The following is a 6,000-nucleotide window of genomic DNA, read 5'->3' on the forward strand; positions in this document are numbered from 1 at the left end:
GTCACACCCTATGCAAATCTTTGTCTGAAACCTGACTCTTCAAGTCATTTCCGCTGAGAGAGTGTAGAGCAGAGGCATGGGGCTTCTTTGGCACTATAAGGCACTGCACCCTACAACATTCACAGAGCGCCAAAATGTCAGTCGGAACCGGTCCAGAAACTCTCAAAGTCTCCCAAATAAGGGACTTAACATCTAAGAGAAAAACACTCAATCAATGACCAAAGACAAGACTTAACTTATCCACCTATGGCAGGTATGTAGTTGCCAGAGACACTAATAATGGGTTATTATCCCACGTGTTGCTGATATTGCACTCCACAAATACATTAATGACAAACAACAACAGGCCTCACACAGCTATAGAAAGCTATAGGAATCACAAATAAGACATTTAAGTCATTTAGATAGTTAGTTCCTGACTAAGTGTCAAGCACATTTAAAGGTAGAGTCAGCTTTAAATATGACGTAGATGCAGAAGGTAAACAGTATAGTTGGTCAATTTCCACAACAACTAGGAGGAGCGTTAAAGCGCGAAGCTCAACTTCTCTGCTGTTTTTATCCCGTGGTCTAAATTACTTAAGTAAAAATACTTTAAAGTACTACTTAAAGATACACTCCGGGATCTTAATCACAACAAATTCTCACACATTGGATTTGTAACATATCACACTAATTGCAAAATTCATATGATATGTCATACGTATGGGAAAATTCATATGATATTATACAAATTGCAAAATTCGTAACATATCACGAAATGGATGATGTGGTACACAATTGGATGACATAGTACACAGAAAACGGGGACCAGTTTTGGCTCGTGAACACCACTTTTAAAACTACTGGCTGAAATTATACAAAAGTTTGGGAGTGCATCTTTAAGTTGTTTTTATGAGGGTATCTGTATTTTACTATTTTATTTATTTATATTTTACTTCAGTCATTTTCTATGAAGTTATCTTGAGTACTTTTTCCACCACTGCCCGTGTGGCCACCACATTGTAAAAGTGTAAAGAGAACCCGTGCGTGCACATGTGCAGATACTGTGTGTAACCGTGTGGGAGCGAAGTCTTGCATCTTGCTCATAGCAATATCTGCTGGTTTCCTGGAAACAGATAAACACAAATACTGGTCTAAAAAGCAGTGGAGATTCTCCTTTGAAACTCCAGGACTAAACTCTGTATACTGTAAATCTGAGCATAGACCTTATTGTCACTGGCCCCCCTAGCTGTATAATACTTTAAAAACAAATATTTAAGATTTTCTCGGAAGTCTGTAGCTTTGATGTCGTGTGTAGATTCTCATCTCCGTAACCAAAGATCCCATTTTCACTTGAAAGAGACCTTATGAGCCATGACTGCCTGATGTATTTTCCCCTTCTTTCTGTTGATTTAGCTGTAATACTTTCTATGGTGAAGACATATTATTTTATAGTTTTTTTCTAAATGTCCTTTGATTTCACATCCAGCAGAAAATGAAACTTTTAGAACAGGTTTTATAATCTGAATCATACAACTGAATCATATTAAAATGGTCTAATTCACCACATGAAAATATGTTTATTTAAGCAATAAGACCCGAGGGGATGTGGTATATGGCCAATATAATCTAATTAAATTAAATCCAACTTTATTTGTCACATGCACTGAATACAACAAGTATAGACCTTACTGTGAAATGCTGAAGCTAGCCAGCTAACTACCAGCTATCAGTCAGCAAACCATTGCCAGCGGTCATCAGCTAACCTTCAGCTCGGAAAGTTCTCGTCAGTTCGAACAACGTGACTCTAACCAGAGGATAACGGACCTGTTATTTTTATCCCCGGATTCCCTACCGCAAACTGAACATTTTCATCTGGATCTTCACAACTAGCTAACCGCTCTTCGACGTCACCGCACGAAGTGGCAAAAACAGACTTACCCCCATCGCGACGTCCCCCAAAGGCTAACTTTCTAGCCCCTGCTATCTGCTTGCTTGCTAACCCGGTCTGGTAACTGCTAGCTTGCCTGCCCGGTCTGCTAACTGCCAGCCCCTGCTAACTGCTTGCTAACACGGCCTGCTAACTGCTAGCTTGCCCCGGTCTATTAACTGCTAGCTGCCGGCCCCGGCCTGCTACCTGCTAGCTTACCTGCGCGGTCTGTAACTGCTAGCCCATGCAAACTGCTTGCTTGCTAACCCGGCCTGCTAACTGCTAGCTTGTCCCGATCTACTAGCTGCTAGCTTGTTTAGCCCCAGCCTACTAACTGTTAGCTTGTTAGCCTGCTAACTGTCTGAATCACCGTGTCCCCAGCCAGCCCAACCACTCATATGTCATATGACCCATATGTTCACCTGGCTACGCATGCCTCTCTCTAATATCAATATGCCTTGTCCATTACTGTCCTGGTTAGTGATTACTGTCTTATTTCACTGTAGAGCCTCTAGCCCTGCTCCAATATGCCTTAACCAACCATGTTGTTCCACCTCCTACATATGCGATGACATCACCTGGTTTAAACATCTCTAGAGACTATATCTCTCTCTTCATTACTCAATGTCTAGGTTTACCTCCAATGTACTCACATCCTACCTTACCTTTGTCTGTACACTATGCCTTGAATCTATGCTATCGTGCCCTTTTACTCTCTGTTCTGAACGTGCTAGACGGCCAGTTCGTATAGTCTTTTTATTTATTTTTTATTTTTTTGTTGTTGAATTTTTACCCCTTTTTCTCCCCAATTTCGTGTTGTATCTTGTCTCATCGCTACAACTCCCTTACTGGCTCGGGAGAGACGAAGGTTGAATGTCATGCGTCCTCCGATACACAACCCAACCAGCCGCACTGCTTCTTAACACAGCGTGCATCCAACCCGGAAGCCAGCCGCACCAATGTGTCGGAGGCTACACCGTGCACCCGGTAACCTTGGCTAGCGCGCACTGCGCCCGGCCCGCCACAGGAGTCGCTGGTGCGCGATGAGACAAGGACATCCCTACCGACCAAGCCCTCCCTAACCCGGACGACGCTAAGCCAATTGTGCGTCGCCCCACGGACCTCCCGGTCGCGGCCGGTTACGACAGAGCCTGGGCGCGAACCCAGGGACTCTGATGGCACAGCTGGCGCTGGAGAACAGCGCCCTTAACCACTGCGCCACCCGGGAGCAGTTCGTATAGTCTTTAGCCGTACCCTTATCCTACTTCTCCTCTGTTCCTCTGGTGATGTGGAGGTTAATCCAGGTCCTGCAGTGCCTAGCTCCACTCCCACCCCCCAGGTGCTCTCATTTGTTGACTTCTGTAAACGTAAAAGCCTTGGTTTCATGCATGTTTACATTAGAAGCCTACTCCCTAAGTTTGTTTTACTCACTGCTTTAGCAAACTCTGCCAACCCAGATGTCTTAGCCGTGTCTGAATCCTGGCTTAGGAAAACCATCAAAAACCCTGAAATCTCCATTGCTAACTTTAACGTTTTCCGCCAAGATAGAATTGCCAAAGGGGGTGGTGATGCAATCTACTGCAAAGATAGCCTGCAGAGTTCTGTATTACTATCTAAGTCTGTACCCAAACAATTTGAGCTTCTACTTCTAAAAATTCACCTTTACAGAAACAAGTCACTGTTGCCGCTTGCTATAGACTTCCCTCTGCCCCCAGCTGTGCCCTCGATGCCATATGTGAATTGATTGCCCCCCATCTATCTTCTGAGCTCGTGCTACTAGGTGACCTAAACTGGGACATGCTTAACACCCCGGCCATCCTACAAACTAAGCTCGATGCCCTCAATCTCACACAAATTATCAATGAACCTACCAGGTACAACCCCAAATCAGTAAACACGGACACCCTCATAGATGTCATCCTAACTAATTCGCCCTACAAATACACCTCTGCTGTTTTCAATCAAGATCTCAGCGATCACTGCCTCATTGTCTGCATCCATAATGGGTCTGCGACCAAACGACCACCCCTCATCACTGTCAAACGCTCCCTGAAACACTTCTGCGAGCAGGCCTTTCTAATCGACCTGGCCGGGGTATCCTGGAATGACATTGACCTCATCCCGTCAGTAGATGATGCCTGGCTATTCTTTAAAAGTGCCTTCCTCACCATCTTAAATAAGCATGCCCCTCTCAAAAAATGAAAAACTAGGAATAGATATAGTCCTTGGTTCACTCCAGACCTGTCTGCACTTGACCGGCACAAAAAAATCCTGTGGCGTTCTGCATTAGCATCGAATAGCCCCCGTGATATGCAACTTTTCAGGGAAGTTAGGAACAAATATACACAGGCAGTTAGAAAAGGTAAGGCAAACTTTTTCAAACAGAAATTTGCATCCTGTAGTACTAACTCAAAAAAGTTCTGGGACACTGTAAAGTCCATGGAGAATAAGAGCACCTCCTCCCAGCTGCCCACTGCTCTGAGGCTAGGAAACACTGTCACCACCGATAAATCTACTATAATTGAGAATTTCAATAAGCATTTCTCTACGGCTGGCCATGCTTTCTACATGGCTACCCCTGCCTCGGTCAACTGCCCGGCACCCTCCACAGCAACCCGCCAAAAACCCCACCATTTCCCCTTTACCCAAATCCAGATAGCTGATGTTCTGAAAGAGCTGCAAAATCTGGACCCCTTCAATTATCTGCCGAAATTGTTGCAACCCCTATTACTAGCCTGTTCAACCTCTCTTTCGCATCGTCTGAGATTCCCAAAGATTGGAAAGCTGCCGCGGTCATCCCCCTCTTCAAAGGGGGTGACACTCTAGACCCAAACAGCTACAGAATATATATCCTAACCTGTCTTTCTAAGGTCTTCAAAAGCCAAGTTACAAACAGATTACTGACCATTTCGAATCCCACCATACCTTCTCCGCTATGCAATCTGGTTTCAGAGCTGGTCATGGGTGCACCTCAGCCACGCTCAAGGTTCTAAACGACATCATTAACCGCCATCAATAAGGGACATTACTGTGCAGCCATATTCATCGACCTGGCCAAGGCTTTCGACTGTCAATCACAACATTCTTATTGGCAGACTCGACAGCCTTGGTTTCTCGCCTCGTTCACCAACTACTTCTCTGATAGAGTTCAGTGTGTCAAATCGGAGGGCCTGTTGTCCGGACCTCTGACAGTCTCTATGGGTGTGCCACAGGGTTCAATTCTCGGGCCGACTCTTTTCTGTATACATCAATGATGTTGCTCTTGCTGCAGGTGATTCTCTGATCCACCTCTACGCAGACGATACCATTCTGTATACTTCTGGCCCCTCCTTGGACACTGTGTTAACTAACCTCCAGACGAGCTTCAGTGCCATACAACTCTCCTTCCGTGGCCTCCAACTCCAGCATCACTACTCTGGACGGCTGATTGACAGAGACTTAGAATATGTGGACAACTACAAATACCTGGGTGTCTGGTTAGACTAAACTCTCCTTCCAGACTCACATTAAGCATCTCCAATCCAAAATTAAATCTAGATTTGGCTTCCTATATCACAACAAAGCATCCTTCACTCATGCTGCCAAACATACCCTCGTAAAACTGACCATCCTACCGATCCTCGACTTCGGTGATGTCATCTATAAAATAGCCTCCAACACTCTACTCAACAAACTGGATGCAGTCTATCACAGTGCCATCCGTTTTGTCACCAAAGCCCCATACACTACCCACCATTGCGACCTGTACACTCTCGTTGGTTGGCCCTCGCTTCATACTCGTCGCCAAACCCACTGGCTACAGGTTATCTACAAGTCTCTGCTAGGTAAAGCCCCGCCTTATCTCAGCTCACTGGTCACCATAGCAGCACCCACTCGTAGCACACGCTCCAGCAGGTATATCTCACTGGTCACCCCCAAAGCCAATTCCTCCTTTGGTCGTCTTTCCTTCCAGTTCTCTGCTGCCCATGACTGGAACGAATTGCAAAAAAACTCTGAAGCTGGAGACTCACATCTCCCTCATCACTGCACCTGTATATAGCCCATCTGTAAACAGCCCATCTACAGTGCGAAAGTATTCGGCCCCCTTGAAC

Source organism: Oncorhynchus mykiss, chromosome 13 (genome assembly GCF_013265735.2).
Source record: "Oncorhynchus mykiss isolate Arlee chromosome 13, USDA_OmykA_1.1, whole genome shotgun sequence".
Taxonomy (NCBI): domain Eukaryota; kingdom Metazoa; phylum Chordata; class Actinopteri; order Salmoniformes; family Salmonidae; genus Oncorhynchus; species Oncorhynchus mykiss.